This window comes from Ambystoma mexicanum, chromosome 2p (genome assembly GCF_040938575.1).
Source record: "Ambystoma mexicanum isolate Mex_15411 chromosome 2p, UKY_AmexF1_1, whole genome shotgun sequence".
NCBI classification, from domain to species: Eukaryota; Metazoa; Chordata; class Amphibia; order Caudata; family Ambystomatidae; genus Ambystoma; species Ambystoma mexicanum.
In genome coordinates, this window is record NC_090923.1 from 163,667,802 (window position 1) to 163,690,737 (window position 22,936).

Sequence of the window (22,936 nt, forward strand, 5' to 3'; positions counted from 1 at the left end):
GAGGGCTTTTTCAAACCAGGTGACGTTGACCAGGGAAGGAAATCTAAAGAATAAAATGTGGGACTCCAGCAAAAAAAGAATGAGAGGGATAACCAACAGATTGTCACAACAGAGCCAGACTTGATGTGGTTGGTGCCAGACACTTAGCGATTCTCTTGCTAAAATTCAAGTTATCAAAGAAAAGTCATAGACTGTTTTTCCTCTAACGTTTATGTCATGGAACTCCAGGGGTAACCGTGCACTTAAGCAGTCCTGATGCAACAGATGCAAGTATTTTCTGTCTGCAGGAAACTTGGGCTCTTACCCCTCTATCCTTGGATGGATTTCTTATGCATCAAGAATTAGCTGTTAAAAGAAGGAGGCCTTCTTATTGCTGTGAAAAATAACCTCTTTTTGAAATGTATTAAGTGTTTGAAGATTCACAGGGGGTGTATTGCAATTCTTTTAAATCTATGTTATTCTGATCCTTTGGCCTACTTATTGATCATCAATGTGTATTGGTGTCCCAATCTCGAGCTGAATTAGTTTATAGCGCTGATTGATTGTACCATTCAGGAATGTCAAGAGTTGTGAAATATACTCAATATTGCTATTTTGTAAATGTGGTGCGCATGATGGTTACAGTACTAATCCTGTGGATTGTAGTTCCTCTAGGAAAAATCTTCAGGGAACCACGTGATACCAATTTTTCTCTGATTGGAGTCTTTATTGTGTGAATGAGCTTTTGGGGGTTGATGTGGATCACAACACATGGTCGAATGGGACTGCGTGTTCTGCCATTGACTATGTTTTTGTAAATATGACATTATTCAATTTAATTTCAGATTTTGGTATAATTCACACAAATGATAGCAATCATAAACTGCTCAAAGTTTCCTTACAGGTACCCCAAGCTCCCCTTAAGGGGGATTTTCTGCCACTGTTAGAACTCAACAAACCCTGCAATAGAATTAATTGTCACAGTGACAACATTTCAAAAATCAATAAGGTTTTTCTGCAAGACTTTGAAAAGAATAGTTTTGATAAAAAACTATTAACGTATGCACATGGTGACTTTGAGATATATGTTAATCGTGTTATACTGGGACCCTCGGGCAGTAACAAACCAACTGCAGTCCGGCATACCCAATTGCATTCCTTCAACCCATCTATGCATAATCTTAAAGAGAGAGGAATCGGAAAATCCGTTTACTCTCGAAAACGCTAGGTACTAACTCATTCAGCGGAAGACTGAAGGTTGTCAAAAAAAATGGAAATCAAGAGCCAGAATTTTAAGAGCCACCCTTTATCAGAAGGATGCGGAAAACATGCTGCAGTCTCTTTCTGTTACGAATACCTGGAATATGTGGACCCTAATAAATAAGAGAGAGGACATTCAACTTAGAGCCCAATCAGTATGCATCCCTTCCGAGGTTTGGGAAGGGCATTTTGGTACGCTATATAGCTCTCCCGACATGAACTGGACTGTGCCACAGGACATTCGGTTGTGTCAGTGGACGGTCCCCTTCAGTCTGGCTGATATTCAGAGAATGATTGCTCGTTGCTTGGCTTCTCGGGCCCCTGGTCCTAACTTACTTGCCAGTATAGTTTTTAAGGGCAATTCTTATTTGTGGGCCAAAATTTTGTTTTTCTTATTTAAGGATATTGTAATCACCAGGGCATTCCCGAAGAGCTGGCACATGTCCTACGTTGTGCCAATTTATAAAAATGGTGACAGGTCCAGTCCGACCAGCTACAGACCCACCGCATTGCTGGACGCTGACTCAAAAATGTTTGCTTCCATTATTTTGGAGCATATACATGATTGGATAAAGGAATTTAGGATTCTTTCCCCCTTCCAATTTGGATTCAGAAAGCATGTGGGTACAGATGCAGGTGGACTCATGATCAATATTATGCAGCAACAGGCACGGATAATGGGAAATCCTCCCATTTATCTGGCATCGATTGGCTTGACGTCTGCCTTCGATATGGTGAATAGAACCACATTATGGGGTAAACTCTATGCATTGGGCATGCCGGCCCTCCTGCTGTCTATACTCTACCATCTCCATGAAGAAACAAAAATTACGGTGCGCCTGAGCACTGATGGAGCCTTGTCAGTGGAAATCAAGGCATGTAATGGCCTCAGACAGGGCTGTATTTCTGCTCCCACCGTTTTTAATTTGTATTTGTCTGACGTAGGCCTCCATTTGGAAGGAATTTCCTTTGCTTCACCAAAAGTAGAAGGAGTTAAGGTCTTTTGGTCTGCTTATGCAGACGATTTTACTCTGTATGACCACACCCACATTGGCCTGCAACGCCTTCTCATTTCCTTTAAAAACTACACCCAGGCTAATTCGCTACTAATCAATTACACCAAAACTGTTATATTGCGACTAAGCTACAGAAAAAGTCTCATTAGGTTATCATGGTTCCTAGATAACGTCAAGCTAATAGTGAGCCATGCCTTTAGATATTTGGGCTATCCCATCTCTGAGGACAAGAAAAGGGCACATTTTCGTGATTATCTTGATAAGAAAATTAGTCCTTTGATTTCTCAGTTACGAAAAATAGATAATAAGTATGGGAAATTCTCCCTACTACCATGCATTCACAAGTATAGAAACAAAACTGTTGCACAGTTTAGTTATGGTCTTGAATTTGCTCCACTCTGGTGTAGGAAGGAAATTGTGAAGTACGTGGCCCGCTTTTTAAGATCTATGGTTAGGTGCCTCCCAAAGTGTTTGACCACCGCGGCTATTTGCTATGAGTTGGGGTTGTTTTCCATCTCTAGTACAATTGAATGGCGAAGGCTCGCGATGTATAGGAAATTGCTCTTGGGTAATGATACCAACTTGTACGGAATTATGGGAAGTGGGCTTGCTAAAGATAATGTCCTTTCCAAGTTTCTTGTGGACTTGGAAAGTGAAGCATTGGAATCCCTTGGAAAAGTAGGGGTTTCTCGGGACCTATTGATTTCGAAACCCGATGAAGATTAAGAGTCTGCTTCTTCACTGGAACTGGAACACCATGGTTATTGAATTTCAGCAAAATAAACTATATTGTCAAATAGTTTCTAATTTAAAAAAACTGGGCATCACTGAATCATATTTACTTAAATTCCCTGGTCGAGCGTTGAGGCAGGACTTCATGATGTTTTGGTTCAATGTTCTCGAGACAGGAGACATTCTGAACATTAGGTCAGGAAATGAGGTTCCAGCAGAAACATTGGAACATATTTTGACTGAATGCGTAGGTTTAAGGTCAGAACGTATTAAATTTTTCTCACAATTTGTTCCTAATACTGAATGTGTTGATCTTACCGCATTATGGCTGCATATGTTACATGGGAATCGAAATTAATTAACAATCCTCAGATTTCTAAAGACAAATTGTGGACTGTAATTGTGCTTAGCCGTACAACTATATTGGATGATGAATGAACTGCCCGCTTTCAAAATCAAGAACATTGCCTGTTCCATGAATTCTACTTTCATTCTCATGAGTTTGATTTAGGCTCTTATATTGAAGCACTACTTCACTTTTGGTGATGGTTGATTGTGCTCATGTAAATAGATGGATCATGTAAATGTTATTTACCATAGGAAGCAGTATTCTGTTTTTCCTTATGTATGGGTAATTACTATTCCTGTAGACATTAAGGATTTTATCTTTTGTTGTGTGTTTTAATGTATTTTATGTATATGTACTTTCCTTTCGTACAAACACTTTTTGTAAAGGTTACTGTGTAACCAAAACAAATAAACAAAAAAGAATAGAAAATAGTCCAAAAATAAACAAAGCTTTTTCTGCAGACCGTAGGGTGTGCGTTCAAATATCAACACATCATCTGCAAAGGCAGTCCATTGAATTTTTAAGTGGCCAAGCCTTGCAGGTTATGAAATTTCACTATACCAAATTTGGTCAAATTCACAGAGGTAGAGGTTAAACAGGGTCGCTGCCAAATTACAACCCAGCCTAACCCTCACCCCTGTTGGAATCGGCCCAGTTGTGGCACCTGAGATGCCAATTCTCACCAAGTAGGATGTACCATGAGGGAGTTTTACAATCAGCAAAATTAAATGTGGAGGCACCCCCTTACTTTCAAGTATGTCCCATAAAATAGTGCGAATCACACAATAAAAAGCTGCAGAGAGATCCACCAAAGCCATATATAATGCGCATGCATTGGGCATTTTTGTTTTGATCAGAAAATCTGCTAATACTGTGGTGTTCAGAGCCGTGCCCATTCGGGCACGAAAACCGATCTGAAAACATGAGAGTACAGCATGCTGATGTAAGTGAGCCTGTAACTGTTGTAGTAACAGGATAGCATATACTTTGGCTCCTGCATCTATAAACGCAAACGGTCGAACATTTTCAGGGTCGAATTCCCCCCTTTTTTATAAATGGGTACTATAATCGGTTTCAACCAAGATGATGGACTTTGGGAAGACCTTCTAATCTCGTCGAACTGAGTTTTTAACAAAGGCGCCCATAAATGTGGATTTCGTTTTAGGACGCATGGTAGAATGCAATCGGGTCCATGGGCCCTGGAGTTATTGAGTTTTCCAATTGCCCAGGTGATATCATCAAGCGACCAACCCTGAAAGTGTTCTACCTTGCACAGTGTGAATTTGGACAGCCTGTTGTTAAATCTTTCAGGAAGCAAGAACTTTGCTTCAAAAAACGAAGTCCATGCTTCTTCAGAAATGTTGGAAAATTGTTTGCAATTAAGTCGAGCATTTTCCTCCCTTAATAGGACCCAAGTTGAACATCTGTCATTCCGACATAGGCTAGTGAGCATCGCCTGATTGGTGGTGTGATGATGATACGTTCTAAAAATTTTGATTTTATTGCGATATCTGTTCCTTTTTTTTTTTTTTTAATTTAAATTATGTGTCGTTCAATGCTGATTTTTTTTAGATGCCTAATCTCTGCATTTTTAGTTTTCTTGAGCATTTTTAGTTTGCTATTAAATGGTTGGGAGGGAACTTTAAGTTTGTTAAATTGATCACTGCTTTTAACCAAGACTGCAATTGAAGCCTTGATCATATCAGTAATTTCTCCTGGAGTTAGTGATTCATTGCTGATAGGTTTGCATGATCCCGCTCTTAATAGCAGATCCTGTTATCAAGGCATTAATCCTTTCACAAGTGTGAGTGTTCCACCTTAAAGGGGGCCCGGGCAGTCACTTTCAATCAAGACATGGTTTTACTATCCATGACAGGGATCTGTAATCAAACCGTCAGATATAGTATGCTATGATCACTAAGCCTAGGAGGTATGATCTCAACTTCGTTACATATTGAACATAGATCTTCTGAAGCCACAAAATAATCAATACGTGACTTTGTATTATTACGTTTCCATGTATCAATACATCCCTTTGCCTCAAACGAAATCAAAAAGATGTTAAATTGCATAAAAAATGCGTACCATAGCGCACCTCTATTTTTGGCGGGTGATGTTTTTGACAGCTTATTTGCATCCCCCTTATCGTGTAAGTGCCCCGTACAGTCTGAATTGAAGTCACCTCCCAGAATTACTTTGCAGTGTGGCCACTGGGAGAAAACCTCATCAAATAGTCCTCCCAATTTATCTAGAAACTTTTCAATGGACATTTGAAGAGGATTAAATTATACAGAAATTATTAAATAACAATCCCGCTTGGTTGCTCCCAGTTTAATAACAATGGCCAAAAAAGGCTGGGTTCTATTGATCATTAGGTGGGAAAATGAGAGTTCATTATTGAAAAAGATCACTGTTCCCCCAGAAGGCCTTCCCTTGAAGCCATAAATTGCCTCCATCTGGTAAGCTTGTAACACAAGGGACAGCCCTAAGTCAGACAGAATGTAATGGGCTGAGAGATCAATATGTTTATACGGGGTAATCCTGTCCTCGCAAATTTAAGTTTGCAATCACTCTTTTGCAGTTATGATTTTCACCTTCCTGAGATACCCGAACATTGGTAATCAATACTCATAGTTTCTACACTGGAAGCCGTAAGCAGCAGACGCCGCAGCGTACACCGAAATTCTTTCCACATCCAGTTTTCTAAGGTGAGTGCATCCACCCCGTAACAGGGAGGAGACTCTCGAGGCCATTTCCAGCAGCCCTCCCTCCCTCCATGCTCTGACCTCACTACGAGTCAGAGCAGATCATTAGAATCTCGCCAGCTTTTGTACCACGACTATGAGATCAGATCCTTATCTGACCCAGCCTCCGTTGTGTGTCCCTTTTCTTTCTTTAATCCAGGGCACAGTTCGAAGATAGACCCTGTGGCATCTGCCACAGATGCTTGTACTACTAGCAGACCAGCCCTACACTTGGAAGGCTGCTGCTTTGAGAACACGATTCATCACCTGGAGCAGAGTAATCCCCAAACTGCTTCTAGGAAAGGTCAGTGTCTAAGGCCAAAAGGGCCTCCAGCCCACCACTGGTGTTTTTACCCTTGCACCGCACAGGTGCTTTTAAACCTTTCATCACACTTTTTACAAAATACAGAAACAGCTATGTACTTATTACTGAGTACACATTTGTTCTTTGTCTATCTTTAGGGAGACCAGCATATAGAAGGCCCCAGAAGAAGGTTGTAAATTTCAAAAACCAAAACGTCAGTGATCCTCGTGGCAAAACACTTAGGGCCACGGCCAAGGACCACACCAAACTGTCTTTATTTTGCTAAAGACGTCGACCAGTCTCTCTTGGTCTCGGACCAGTTCTTTGCTGGCCACTCCATAAAGCGCCAAACACAGACGGATGTAACTGCCCGAAATCTGTCCCAGCCCCTCCTGGGCATACTACCAGCGCTTATCGCCAATAGACTTTATCCATTTAAGTCTAATTGGCGTACACTGCTTGTATTAAAAAAAAGCAGATACTGGATACTGCACCTTACAGAATAACTATGAGTTTGTGACCCATATGATGTAATACTGCGTACATCTCTAGTTCTCTTGCAACTAATAGGATATGTTATGTACCCACTTTTTAATATCTGTAAATCGACTGTATCCTGCACTGTTCACCATTTTGCACATTGTCACCACTTTTTACTTGTTGTTGTCATGTTTCAAACCATGTTGTTTTCTTTTTCTAAAAAACTCCTAGAAAAAAAGCTACAAGAATAGCCATAAAAATAATAAACAGGCTGTTATAGACCAATCTCAAATGGTGGTTGGTTCGCCCCCTTACTATGAGCATTGATTACCAATGTTCGGGTAGATTGCAGACTTAAATTTGCGAGGACAGGATTACCCTGTATATACATATCCATCTGGAAAGCAACAAATCCTTTAATCTGAATTTGTTTCGTGGTCATCGTTTCCTGACACAGGAGGATGTCCGTTCGTTCATGCGGGAGAAAAGTTGTTGCTCATAGTAAAAGATTTTTACTTCCACACATATTCCAAGACATTACCCTGAACAGGCTTTTGCTACTATGTGGGAATTATTTTTTTCCTTCCTTTACTGTGCCTACTAATGCTGATAACCACAACCAGTCTTTTGTGTTAGAAGAAATGGTTGCTAACTGTGCAATCACTGCTGACTCTGGAGGTTGGGAGGATGGTATCCTCAAACCTTCTAAATTGGGTGCTTTTGAAGTCACTAGAGAAGTCTTGTTGAATACTTTTGCTTCCTCAATTGACTTTAGTAAGAACAAAGATAGTCCTAGCATTTTCAACTCTCTTCTGTGAGTCCAAATTAGCTCTGCAATTATGGTGGATTTCACTTGGAACACCATCCTGTAGTTGTTGACAGGAGGAAGTGTAATCCACACAATCGCTCTAGATACTAATGTTCTGAGTGTAGGGATTTTCTGGAATGCTTGGAGCATAAATGAGCGATTCAGGGTCTTAGCCCCTTTTAACTCAGGAGTGCTGATCCAGCCCAAGATACTAGAAATCTGAGAAGAGTTAGCGGAATCTTCGTTGGAATAGATAGTCTGCCCATCATCTTGATGGACCGTTTGATCTTTTTCCACTTTGGGGAGATCACCCTCAGATGAGTGGGATTTTACCAAAGCATTGGACAGGTCCAGCAACAAATTTTTCAAGCTCCCTTTAACGGGCCCAACCTCAATGTCCTGTTGGCAATTTCGCACCAAGTGAACTGCCGCTACAGCTACCTGACAGTTTGGAGCTAGGCTGTTCATCTCGACCATTTTCTTGACAGAATCATTTCCATCTATGGTTGTAGACCCACCCCAGAGTCATTGTTTACGGTATCAAGACCTTCATTTTTCTCTACAGTAGTCTTTTTGTTCTGTATGGGTTTGTAATATGTGGATAACAAAGTTTTCTATGGGACCGTGAGGGAGGATGAAAACTCAATTTGTTTGTTGAGGATTATGTTACCTCCCACAGCAGTTTGATACTTTGGCCTGGGTTCACCCGTACAAGACTGAAGCTGGAGAGCTAATCTATTTCCTAGGGTGAGCTCCTCCACATCAATCCCCAGTTCAGATGAAACCTGGTTGGAAGAATTATTCAAAGCAGCAGCCTTCTTGGGCACGTCTCTCTTTGAGTTAGTACTTTCATTGCCAAGATAGGCAGGCGGAGTAGAAGGTCCGGCTAACAGTAGTACCCTTTTTTTCAATTCTGATAGCACTGCTGGGGCCAGGATAGAAATATCATAAGGAGGCCCAAGGAAAGTATCTTCAATTGTTCCCAAGCTGTTTATCTCTTCACATTCTCGCATGCTTAGGAAACGTTTTTTCCTTGAATTGTGGGAGGAAAGATTTTCATTTGCCATCCCAGAGCAACCTAATGTCCCCTCCCCATGCCCCATATCAGGGATGTTAGATGACAGTTTGGCATGGGCCAGTACCACTTCTTGGCAATTAGTATCATCAAAGGAAGTTACATCAGAGTGTATCTTATTTAGAATCACATTTTGTGCAAGTGCATTAGTTTTTTGATTCTTTACAGATAACATCATGCTCTGAGAATCTATACAAGGCTTTGCTCTTTTAGAATCAGAATTTCATGTTTTATTTGTGGGTTTACTCTACGCAACCGTGCTGACATCGGACTTTCCAATAGCCGTTGCATGTCACCTGTTCAGCACTGATGTTTCAATAGAATGGAATTACAGCACTATTACAAATTACACATTCAAGATTTGCTGTGCTGATTAAACTTACCATTGGGTGCAAAACGTAACACATGCAATTAGAATCCTGTTTACCACACTCCTGCACGCCCACCAGAATAGCCCAACAGCCAAGTACTTTGGTGGTACTTCTGGAGCGCGCGCACCGTTGTAATATTGGTTGCTGGGAAGGGGGCATGACCACAGTTACGTGCAGCGGGGTCGATAAGGTCTACAAGAGTAAAGAGCAGAATAGCATAAAATAAGGATGATGAATGTTTCAATGTTCAGTCGAAGTCCTTAAAGTAAGGACTTAAAGTTCATACAAAGTAGTAGAAAGGGGTTTACTTGAAAGTCCTAACACAAGCGCATGTTTCAGTTATGCAGATGATTCTCCTTGCGCATGCAGCTTTAACGCCGTCCCGGATGGCTGGAACGTGTTGGTTCAGCTGAGCGGATTCCCAGCAACAGGCCAAGAGCCAAGTACTTCGGTGGTACTTCTGGTGCACGACCGGGTTTATGGACCCCAAGGCAATATCCGGTCACTGGTCACCGTGGCGAGTCTCTCCTAGAAGGAACATCTGGGCAAAGGTCTGATCACAGCACAGCGGCACCTCAGCAGGATGGATCGGGTAGCAGGGCAAGCGGGCAGCACTGGATAATCCCAAAGAGGGTTCAGCCACCTTCCCCCTTTCTCCCTGAGTTATTGGGATTTTTAGTGGGGTTATTTTCTGGATCAATGGTCCTGCCTGTATAGGGTCAGCTATACTCTGGACTAGCAGTGGGAACTGGAATCTGGCAGGATGAATATGGAATATCTGGATATGCAGGAGCTGGACACTTCAGAAGAGAGTGTCCTTTGTTTCTGTGAGCTTCCCCCTTTTATAAGGTGGGTGACATCATAGGATTATACAATGGGGCCGGCTTTCGCTGGACATGCCTCTAAGAATGGGATAGGTCAGCCTATGTATGTCGCCTCCTCCCTAGAAGCAGATTGGACTGAAGGAGGGCACTCAGTTTTATGGGGTGTGTTTTTATGAGGTACAGAGCCATCCCACAGTCAATTTTGCCAAAAATCAGTTAGGACATAAATTGCAAATTTTTACAGTTGTGTCACTCTTGCAAATCATAAAGACAAATGACATATTTCATACAGAACATGGCAGTCCAAGTCCCAGGTCTATATGACATTGTTTCGTCCTCCTAATAATCTTTAGCAATTTTTGGTGGAAAATATTTCACTTGCAATTCTACTACTTTATACATGAGTACATAGTATCATAGAGCATGTATGCATTGATTTCCAAAGTTGCACCATGGATACTTTTCCCATAATTTACACTTTTCTGCCATTTGCGTCCCCCACATGTTAGGGGAATAAACAATGTCTTCACCAAAATTACATTTAAACTGTTAAACTGTCGCATTTCTGCATCTTCTGGTTGCAGAGATAAAAGTCTTAAGGTTTATTCATTCCGAACAGTCTTTTGCCCCAGATGGGCTAGCTTTTGTCTCCCATATAAGAGCATACTTCCAAACCCCAGCAAATGTCAGGCTTTAGCCAGCCTGAATCCAATGTTATACTGGAATTGCCTTTGAAGCTCCCCAGTTTAAGTCGAGGGGAGGTGTTGCTTAAAAAGTCACACGTACGTGTCGCAGAATCCATTGTATCAAGCTGGAGCACTGACACAGAGTCTGATGAGCGTGTTACATCCACCACCCTTTCCTATTCAGATGCCTTGGAGGCTGTCCACTTGAAGGGAGGCAAATCCTGTTCCCAGGAAGCCATGTCCTTTGAAGCCAGGGGCTGAAAAAAAACTGTCCTGCTGGTTTCACAGTAGATTTATTTTTCTTTCCTGTACCATAAGCAAGTCCATTAGGAATAAATATCCTACATATATTTCAAAACAAACACCCCTCACGTTTCTATGCAAGGACAGGGCCTTAATTCAACAATTTAGTTTTAAACAGACATTTTCTTGTTTGCAAAAAGCAACCATTTTACACATGGGTTAATTCTGCTGGGATGTCACTTTCAAATGCGGCCTTCTCACATTCATTTTCTGAATCTTTCCAAAGCCCCAGTCATGTTTCCAATGCACAGGCATCTGTCCAAATAAAGATCCCTTGAAACTGACATGAGCTAGGAGAGAGAGAGCTTTTTATAAAGAATTTAGTTGTGATATTTTGTTGCAAAGTAAAGCGTTTTGCGCACGTGAAGTTTATTTGTTATTTTGCAGATCTTGCCTGACACAGCCTGTCATTCAGTGATAAATGCTTTCTTTTGCTGGAGCACAACCTGAATATAGCTGGGCGTAGCTGGGTCTCACTGGAACCAACTGTGTACTGTTGAAAACGGTGGAAAAGAGCATCAGGGCAGTCACTTAAAATGTAAAATATGTCGTTTTTCAATGGGAAAGTTTGAGCTAGCAGCAAAGCAGCGCTGCTTTTCAATTCTTTTCTTTGATGCAAATAAGGAAAAGACAAGCAGCCTTTCTCAGGGTGTTTCATGTTCCATCTCGCCCAATAGGTGCTTGGCAAAGACAACGCAGCCATCATTTTTGTAGCTGAAAAATGAAGTTTTGATGCAAGGCTTTGGTGCTCAATGGAACCAGCGCAGCCATTCTGCTGGTACTGCTGACTTGCAGCTTGGTGATGGAGGGGAATTCTGCCGGGTTGGTAAATGTACCCCACACAACCTGCGTATACACCTCTAGTGGGATTCCTCATTGTTTGTCCAGTGCATGGTTCCCATCTCCTCTTGTTAACTATTGAGATCTGTCTTTTCTTCTTGTTCCACCGTTCTGAATTACCTTGCCTATTCTTCATTCTTGTTTAGCTTCCTGCTGTATGCGCTCACCTGCCCCCTTACGTCAGCACAGCCACCCAAAATCTACCTGGGTGCCCTGCGCAGCTTCTGACAGAATGCAAGAGCAAATAAATTAATGTCCCATAGGAAGGAAAGGCATACACAGGCCTAAACTGCTTTCTTTTCGGTTTAAGAAACCGCTGCCTAAATCTAAAGTCTTCCTAAAGACAACAAACAAAACCCTTAGTTTCAAAGACAGACTAGTCCTAGAAAACAAATGTTTGAAAGCACAGTACTACACTCACTGGCTCTCCGACCCTTCTTTGTTAAACTACTAACTGCAGCAGATTTTGTTAGCCCAAACAGTGGAAAACACTCATGTCCTTTCGGGCATTTCTTCGGACACTGCATTGGCCTTTCAGCCAATGCACACACCATGTACTCCTTTATCTCAGGCTGCCATGTCTCAGGCCCATTGTCAAACACTGCTGCAGCCAAAGATGTTTCACTCATTGTGGCAGACTCTCAACCAGAGTATGTAATGGGGATTACAGTGGCCCAAGTTGTTTGCTCGGGACCTGCTTGGCTAGCTGCCCAGTGGCCTAAGCCCATTTCCTGAACTCTGTTTCCCAAACAGGTCACTCAGTTTCCCGCAGACAAATGGGTACAACCCAGGTATAAGAGACCAGTACATACACTGGGATTCATCAGCTCAACTCCAGTGGCTAACGTCCATTCCCAACCAGCAGCTAATGCTTACATTGCAACAACTAGTATCCCTGCTAAATCAGCAGCGAAGATATGGGAATGTGAAAACAATATGAGCATAAACCAGGTACAAGAGCACCTCTGGCAGGTGAAAAGACACACAGAAGATCTTTATGATGAATTTGTTTATTTGCATCTGCAAAATCTTAGTCTATAACCCTTAGTGAAATGAGACCTGGTCTATAGCTAATTAGATTGATGCAAACCCATGCAGAGCAGTTTGAGAACCTGAACAGAGCATATGCATACCAGCTACAACTTAAGAAAAGCCATTTCACGGCCAAAGAGTCATTCCAAGCTACCTCTGCCACCTCTAACAAGGATCTATTTTCACGTTTTCTGGGCGCTGATCAGGTAACGACTATTCCTGACCCAATGCCCATCACCTTTTCTGATGATTGCTCTACTACTGATATCCTAGCCACTGCTACAGAACCTGCATGGGATTCCAGTCTCTCCCTAGAGTCAGAAACCACCACTGCCCTACTGTCTGGACTCAGCATACTTATAGATTCACCTGTTACTCCAGTCTTAAGCCCAGAGGTGAATGATAGTCGTGTCCTTATTATGCCAATTCTCAAACCTAAAATAAACTCACCAGTCTGGTGGCACATTCCGTTTCTTCTGTATCCCAGCCACAAATGACTGCAAACTATTCCTTAACTAAATGTATCCCTCCAAACATGGAGGAAGGTTTGAATTGTAGCCCAGTCTTTGAAGATCTGATGATAAGGACTGTGATTAACGTGATGCTCCAAGAATTTCGAACACAACTAAAGACAGTTTTTCACTTCTCAAATTCTCGGGCTGATGTCATGAATCAACTTCAAAACTCCGGTGATGCAGCTTATTCAGTCCAAACTACAGCAAGCTCTACATCTGAGAAGTTTATGTTTACTGATTTGTGCTATAGAATCAGTTTTTTTGTTTTTTTGTCACATTGTGCTATATGTTGTTATACATGTTTTTAGGCAAGTGGCCGATGGTGTCCAATTTTTTATCATGGGTTTTGGAATAAAATGTAATATATGTTTATAATTCCAACCTTCTTTCATCTTTTGATATTTGTTTGATAAAAGATGAGAGCTTGCATTCGCCCAATGTGATGTTGAATCTCCAACCTATAGTGTGACATTAATAGGTAGCTCGCTGTGGATCTTTTGTTTTCCCAGTTCAATGCACCGCCGCCAGAGCCAATTGACAGAGAAACGCCTTCTATTCCTGCTTCTGCTCGTTTGGAATTGTCTGAGTCTGCTATTGAAGTTACAGCTCCCCCTTCTAGTGAGATTGTTAGTGCAACCAATGACTCTATTGCTATGACAAAATAACACTTGCCTCCATCTCCAACTCATTTTGGGTTACTTGCTGCTGACGAAATGCTGTTTTTTGCCAATGATGGAAAATCACATCATTTGCCGATTGTTTTCAACTTTCCAATCTGTGAAGACACTAAGACCTCACTTAAAACCAAGTCTAGAGCTGCAGGTCTGAAGACTCCAACTCTGTCATCAGGTACCAAACGGCTTATCAAGAAAAGAGTACCGGTTTCTGAGCATATAAACAATGTCTTTTTGTGTCTCTGGAAGAACCGGAATTCAGCAACACACGAATGGAGCTAGTATTTTCAGCTGTGCCTGGTCGTTTCTGTCATTTCGCACATTGTGTCAAATAATGACTCTTCCCTTTTGTCCCTCCAAGTAATGGATCTTCGAGGGGGGATACTCTCATGTTTCTGCATCTCTGCCTGTGGGTGGTGCTGTCTTCAGACCCACAGGGTGTTTTCTACCATCTCCAGAAAAGCCTCTAACTCATTATTTATGATATATAATAAAATATATTATTTGACATTTACCTTCCGAAATTTGTATTTCCGAAAACATGGACTTTAATTCCCATAATGTACCTTGCGGTAGTTCTCATTTCCTGGTGATTCCTATGCATCAGTGATGGAACCACAATCCCCAGAAGCCCTCCTAGAGATCAGTGCTACTTTCACCTTCCCAGGACCAGAGAGGGAGGATGCAGATTACCTTCCGGTGTGCTGCTACAGGTACTGTTAATTAGCCTGCTTGAGCACATGGCAGGGCAGTATTTAAGCAGCTGCCTGCAGGAGCACAGGTCTCTTGGATTGAGTTTGCTCCCAACCCTTTTTGCCTTGATCCACGATATTCTGCTGTTTCCTGTTGCTGTCAGATCCTGCTCCTGTTCCAGTGCCTGGTGCTCCAGTCCTGCCAATCTCCTCTGCCTTCTGCCCTGATCCTCTAGGCTCCTTGCCTTGCAGCCTGCTACTCTCCTCTTCCTTCTGCCCTGCTCCCTTCGGCTCCCTGCCTTGCAGCCTGCTATTCTCCTCTGCCTTCTGCACTGCTTCTCTGTGCTCCCTACCTTGCAGCCTGCTACTCTCCTCTGCTTTCTGCCCTGCTCTTCTGAGCTTCCGGCATTGCAGCCCTGCTCCTCTGTTGTAGTCTTTGTTCCCTGTCTGCAGACCCTTGCTCCCTACCTACTATTATCTTGCTCCCTGCCTTCCATTCCTTCTTCATTTCCTTCTGTCTGTGTTTCCTGACCTAGCTTCCAAGTTCCAGCCCTGGGTTTCCTTGTGATCCGTCTTCTGTCCTGCCCTTGTTATCCCACTTCAGAGCTACAGTTTCCTGTTGTCCGTCTTCGGTCCTGCCCTCGTTACCCCTCTTCGGAGCTACAGATTCCTTGTAATCTGTCTTCTATCCTGCCCTTATTTTCCTACTTTAGAGCTACAGTTTCCCTGTATCTGTCTTCAGTCCTGCCCTGGTTATTCCAGTTCATATTTACAGTTCCTGGTTACCGGTCTACAGTTCCAGTCTCCTGTATTATTACAAATAGATTATTTTTTACTTACTTTTCCCCTTCTGAACCTTGCTTACTTGACCGCCTAGTTTTCCCTAGTTATTTATGGTACCGTTCTTGTCCTCACTTGTGCTTCTGTTATTAATTTGTTCAAAGTTTGGCTGCAGGGATTCCCAGCAGGCCACCTCTGCCCTTTCCCTTGCCTTGTTTTATTTGTAGTCTATAGTGAATTAATGTAACAGTGGGCCTCATCACAAGGTTGGTGCTCCAGTAAGAACGGCACCGGTAAGGCAATACCGGCATCCATTACCGGGCCGGTGTATCATGACCCTAGATGCTGTTGCTACCGGCATCGTCAAGGACCCGCTGTGGCCGTGCACCACCGTACCGGCATGCGGGCACGCGCGCAGATGGGGAGGCCTTGATACCGGCATGCCGCAAAGAAGGGGATACCACGAGTCACACGTACAAGTACATACCGGCATCGAGATGCCGGTAAGAAGGGCCACCATGATGCCGGCAATACCGGCATCGAGGACCACCCGTAAACAGCAAACTGCTGTGTAACCAAGTGCCACAGGTGCACACAATCAGCACAGGTGGAGGCAATGGAGTCAGGGTCAGAACAAAAGGAGCACACCCACACACCCTTCCAAGGCAAAATGCTACCACTTGTACTTGCCATACTGGGCCTGGAGGACATGCCTGCACTGCTACTCCTTGAGCAGGCAGTACAACAGGAAACACAGAGGAGACGCAGGAGGAGAAGGAGGGTGAGACATGCCCAGCAAATCCCACCAGTGCAGGCAGTCGCTCCCCGCAGACAGCCAACAATCCCACGTATAAGCGCCAATCCATTTGACTTAACCCCAGCACAGATCCACACCCTGTACCGCCTGGACAGAGACACCATCACCAACATAGTGGAATTAATACAGGATGACTTGGTCAGCCTGATCAACATCCGCACAGCCATCCCCCCTTTGCTGTAGGTGGCATCTGTGCTCCACTTCCTGGCCACAGGCACTTACCAACACACAGTTGGCCAAATGCATAGCATGTCCCAATCATGCTTCTCTGTTGTGTTAAACCCAGTGCTGGATGCACTACTGAAGCACGCAAGTGCCTGCATATCCTTACCAAGGACACCACAGGAGGAAAATGCCACCAAAATAGCATTCCATGCACTGGCAGGCATGCCCACTGTAATTGGTGCCCTCAACTGTACCCATGTAGAGTTGGTAGTCCCACATGCCGTGGAGGTGGTGTACCGCAATCGGAAGCTATACCATTCCATCAATGTGCAGATGGTGTGTGATGCCAGCCAAATAATAACACATTGCTGTGCCAGATACCCAGGATCCACGCATGATGCCATGGTGCTGTGTAACTCCTCACTACCCCGCTACATGGAAGGAGATGTTGTACGAAGTGGCTGGCTGTTGGGTGTGTTTGCCCTCTGGGCCATGGGGGCAGATGGATTGGGGGGGGGGTACATGCATATGCAAGGGGAATGCCTTCTTGGCCATGGGGGCAGATGGATTGGGGGGGCATATAACAAGTGATTTTGTAAAAAATCTAACATCCTACCTACTTGCCAACATTAAAGCGAATACGAAATATTTGCTTTTGGGCGACTTCAATTTATGGTTTAACCATAAAGATGATAAAATTGCTCTGGAAATGCAAAAAGCATTAGAGGAATTAGGATTTGCACAACGGGTTCAAGAGGCCACACATAGTTTGGGACATATCCTAGACTGGGTTGCAAGCCATGAAACCAATGTTAATAATGTAATACTCTCACCCTGCCCATGGTCGGATCACTTTTTTGTGTATTTTGACATTTTAGTAGACTTTCCTATTAAACATAAATGTCAAAACCCAATCAAAGTACCGCACCGAAACTTAAAAAACATCAAGGTGAATAAGGTAGAGTCAATTCTTAAAAGTACAACTGACCTTATATTTGACTCTCCGGAAAATCTAGAAAAAAGGATTTCCTCCAACTTAGAAAATGTTGCTCAAATTCTCGCACCTATAAAGATGAAGACGACTAAAACTGGAACTAAACACAATCTATGGTTTACCGCTGAGCTTCAGTCGATGAAATCACTTGCGACCAAATCACATCACTTGTGGAAGAAGGACAGTACTCCTCAGCTTCTCAACAAATACAAAGCCACCATTTTGACTTACAAAAAAGCTATTACTAAAGCTAAATCTTGCTTTTTTCATGACCGAATACAAAATGCCCAGCATAATACTAAAGAGCTTTTTCACATTCTGAAGGAACAAGAAAGGACCAATCACACTATCCCAGCTAGATCCATTTCAGATGATGTTACTTGGTGCAACGTTATGCAACAAGCTATGCATAAAAAACTAGATAACATCAAGTTAAATATACTAGAGAAAAGTAACAACCTAAAATGCACAGTGACTACCCCTTCTGAATGGTGCTTTCACAGAGCACCAATGATTCCTATTTTTAATTTTTCCCCCATAACAGAAAAGGAATTAGAAATCATTATCACCCAACTCAAGCCTTCAAGATGTAAAACTTATATGCACACGACTATGATAATTAAGACTTGTGCTCCTTCCCTAATCACTTCTATATGCCAATTTGTCAATACCTCTAGATCTACCGGCACGGTACCTCAGGATCTTAAGAAATCCTGGGTCATGCCAATTTTGAAAAAACCTGGACTTTCAGTTGACATGCCAAGCAACTATCGCCCTATCACCAACACAGCATTCCTGCTTAAGATTCTGGACTGGGTGGCATATATACAAATCGCCGAGCACCTAAAATCATACCCCATCCTTAATGACCATCAATCTGGATTTCGAGTTGGATATGGCACTGAAACCGCGCTTCTCGAACTCCTCCAAATTGATGGCACGTATGGATAATAAGGAGGCCTCCCTGCTTATGCTGCTGGATCTCTCCGCGGCCTTCGACCTGGTGGACCATGATATCATGGCCACCAGGTTGTTTGAAGTGGCTAACTTCTCCCCACTAGCCTGTAAATGGGTCTTGTCTTTTCTTAACAATCGAGTTAGCAGAGTCTTCCAAGGCAATGCCGAATCCGAGCCCATTCTCACAACTTGTGGTGTTCCTCGGGGTCCCTGTACTTCTCCCTGCTTTTATAATATATTCACGGCTCCGCTGTTTGCAATGCTAGACCATGAGAACATTATATTTACCAACTATGCGGATGACACTCAATGTGTCATCTGTGATTGCTTAAGCTGTCGAGCCCCTTCGTCTTCCCGTCCCTCCACACTCTCCTCACCTGAGTCTTCAGAGTGACCTGAGTTTCGCAGATTCCGCCGGCTCAGGTAGTCCCGTTCTTTTTTAGGTAGCACTTGCCTGTCTCGGTGAGAAGCCACAGTGACTGCTGGATAGACAGCCGTCCTGGGGCCCCTTTTCCGGGAACAGGCCGGAAAAAAGGGAAAAAACCCACTCATGGGAAAAAAACCCTTAGGAGATTTCTGGCAAAGAAGTAGGTGAAGATCCAATGTAGCAGTAGGACTGGAAGCAGAGACGAGATCCACAGGGTTGGCCACAGGAATTAAGTCCAAAACGACAAAACTCTGATGAATGGGAGCAGGAGAGGGGAGGATCCCTAGGAAAACGGGATAACCAGCCGATGCGAGAAGGAAGCCACTGAGCAACCGGCCCAAGGAGAACACAGGCACGGTAGAAAGAGAGAGTTTCTACAGGAGAGACAAGACAGAAAGAAGAAAGGGAAAAACTGGAGAACCGCAAGTGAACAGTGCGGCAAAGAGGAGAAAAACGCCCGCCGCCGAAGCAGCGACCGAGACTAGGAGGAGGAAGCGAGAAAGTGCCGAGAGGTCGGCGAGGGAGAGACTGGAAGAGGGAGGGCCGGCGCCAGAAAAACGAACCGGCCGACAGGGAGGAGAGAGGCAGCTCGTTCCCAAGGATGAGGAACGAGCCGGCAGAAATAACCCGCCGCACGCCGAGGCGAGCAGAGGGCACAGCTGGGAGAGCGCAAGAACCAGAGCCGCTGGAGCGAGAGCCAGCAAAGGGGTTGAAACGCAGCGACTGCCGGGCTTGAGGGGCAGATAACTTCCGGCAGTGCTACGATAGGCCAATGACCCGAGACCAGACACAAAGAAGGGACTACACTGCCCTACCTGCCGGGTTGCAGCCTCCAACGTGGAAGGAGCCGCCACCCGCGGTAGCGATTGCGGATGACATCATCCCGCTTCTTGGGTCTCACAGACTGGATAATATTGCCATTAATAAAGTCTTTGCTATAATTGATACCTGGATGGTTCATTATAAGCTAGCACTGAACAAGTCCAAAACTGAACTATTGGTAGTTGGCTCACCGCACACCATTACTAAACTTGGTCCACAGTATGATAATTTCCAACTGGGTGAAGAATCCATCATACCTTTAAAAAAAGTAAAATCTTTAGGAGTGACTTTTGACCAACATCTGTCTATGAAACAGCATGTTAGTAGTATTGTCTCTTCATGTGCATACTACATTAAACTTTTAACACATCTAACGCCTCTTATCTCACAGCACTATGCAGAAACTATCGCGATAGCAATAGTAGGCTCTAAAATAGACTACTGTTCGAGTCGTCTTATGGGAATTAACAAATCTGAAAGCAACAGGCAGCAAGTCTGTCAAAATGGGGCTATTAGAGCCTTTATGAAACTCAAACACAGAGATCATGTCACACCAGCAAGACGTGAGCTGCACTAGCTGCCTGTGTCCGCTAGAGCTCTATTCCGTACCTTGACTATTGTTCATCAGGGTGGAACTGGGAAGATGCCTGATTACTTACAACAGTTACTACCTTTAAGAACTAGCACAAGAGCTCTTAGGTCAAACGATCTGTTCCTTCTATCTGAACCTAAGTGCCACACTGTCAGAACAACAGAGGTAGCTTTCTTTTCTGCTGGACCCAGAGCGTGGAACGCTCTTTTGCTGGAGATAAGATCTATTGAATCTTTAGAATTTTTTTAAAAAAGACTAAAGACCTATCTGTTCCATTAAACAATTTATCTGCCTGTGATATAACCCCGCTCAGCCATATCTCATGATTATGTCTCATGTTTTCTGTTTTTTTGTGTTTTGTAGTGTCCTCACGCCTTCGGGTTCATGGATGCGCTATACAAGTGTATTAAAGTAAAGTAAAGCTACATGCATATGCAAGGGGAATGCCCTATAGGCCATGGGGGCACTTGGATTGGGGGGTACATGCATATGCAAGGGGAATGCCCTCTGGGGCATGGGGGCAGATGGATTTGGGGGGAATTGAAGTTTCTTAAGTCATCCGCCGACACACAGCCCTCACATTTGCATGCAAAATGCCCCTAGCTAAGACATACATTGGGTGGCCTGGTGGTTTAAAATCCTAGGACCCTAGGTCGTGTATGTCACACAAGGATCCCTCTATGGATTGGCATGCACTGTACAGGGATGACAGTCATGTGGATGTGGCTGCCAATGACGATGCATATGAACTTGAATGATGTACAGGCTGAGCACACCTGTCAACTGAGGATCATCCTCACACATACCTCCTTCTGCTCCCATGTAGGTGATGCTGGATATCCTCTGAAGCCGTGGCTACTCGCCCCTGTCAGGAACCCGCAGAACAGGCACGAGGAGGACTTCAATCGTGCACATACACGTACACGTGTGGTCGTTGAGCAGATGTTTGGCTTTTTGAAGGCACGGTTTCGCTGCATCAGCAGGTCGGGAGGGGCACTGATATACGGGCCTGAGAAGGTGGGCAAGATCATCATGGCATGTGCAATGCTACATAACATGTGCATCGGCGGAACATACCCCTGCCACCTGACGTGGAGCTGCCACCACCTGGTGAAGTAGAAGGAGAGGAAGGAGTAGAAGTAGGACATAGGCCAGGACGCGAAACTCGTGAGGGTCGCGCAGTGCGCAAAATGGTCATAGACCAATCATTCTGATGTACTTTGATGCAGAGGGTGCCATGTGTTGTGAACTGTGGGCACTGGTTGTGTGGGAACATGTGCACGAATCACCATGAAGCAATAAATTGACATACAAAAAATCAGCAATGTCCACTCATGTGATGTTTGTTACACAACTGGTGTATTCGTGAGAAATTAAGTACATCATGATTCAACAATCCACGCCTCCACCACCTCTCCACCTCCCCCACCCTACTCCCATGCCCCCAAACACCCCAGTACTACACACTACACCCACCACCCCTCCACCTCCCCCACCCTACTCCCATGCCCCCAATCACCCCAGTACTACACACTACACCCACCACCCCTCCACCTCCCCCACCCTACTCCCATGCCCCCAAACACCCCAGTACTACACACTACACCCACCACCACCCTCCACCCACCCCCTAACACCCAAATTCAACTATGGCACGACATGTGTCTGGATGTATGCCCAAAGGGATTATGCAGGGTGGCCCTGCTACTGTTGAGCCCCCTTCGGAGGTGGGGGTTGGATCTCTGAGCGGGGCGAACTCCGCAGGGACATGCGCACGGGGCTGGTCAGCCTCGAGCTCGCTGGCGTGGATGATGCGGATGAGCCAGATGGTTGTGATCCAAGGGGCAGTGTTTGCCATTGGTCCATGCGGTCAGCAATCCTGGTGAGGATCTGACCCAAGGCATTGAAGTCATCACGCACTTGCTGTGCACTTGAGTTAATGGCCTGGATAACGGCCGCAGTGCTGTCCTGGATAATACGGCGTGTTGTCTCCCCTTCAGCAAGGTACTGCTGCACATAGCCTTGCATCACCTCCTGCCGGGCCTCCATCCTGGAGAGACGTCTCTCAAGGTTCCGTATGGCAGCGTGGGTTGTGGTTGGTGGGTGATGTGGTGGCACAGCATGGATCATGGGGCTGTGCATGGCCAGAGACCACTGTCCATGGCTGCCCTGGTCAGATGAGTCCCGCTGAGGTGTGTCCTGTGGGGTGGCCTGCGGGCTTGGTGTGTGCACTACAGGCTCTGAGTGGATAAGTCCTGCATCGCCCTCATTGTCCGGCTCAGCTACCTCATCAACACTATGATCTGCGACGCAGCCATCTCCCCAATTGTGCTGGCAGCAGCAGAATGTGTACCATCCTCCATGCCTGCTGTGTCCTCAGCCAGTGTGGATGGTGTGACCACGGATGCAGGTGCAGGTGTCAGCTCGTCCTGTGTGCTTGTCTGTGGTGCTGTTTTTGCACCGGTTCTTGGCCCGCTTCCCGCATGGCCCATCCTTGGTCCACTTGAGGTTGATGGACCTGTTCCATCAGATTGCCTCCTAGGCCTTTTGGCTGGTGTTATGCATTGTGCACTCCCTTGCGCTTCGTCACTGTCAGCATCCGTACCTGTGGGGGACAGAGAATAGCAGGACATCAGTGATTGTTCCGCTTGCATTATGCATGCATTAGTCATTGGACATGTGACGCCATCTGATCAGT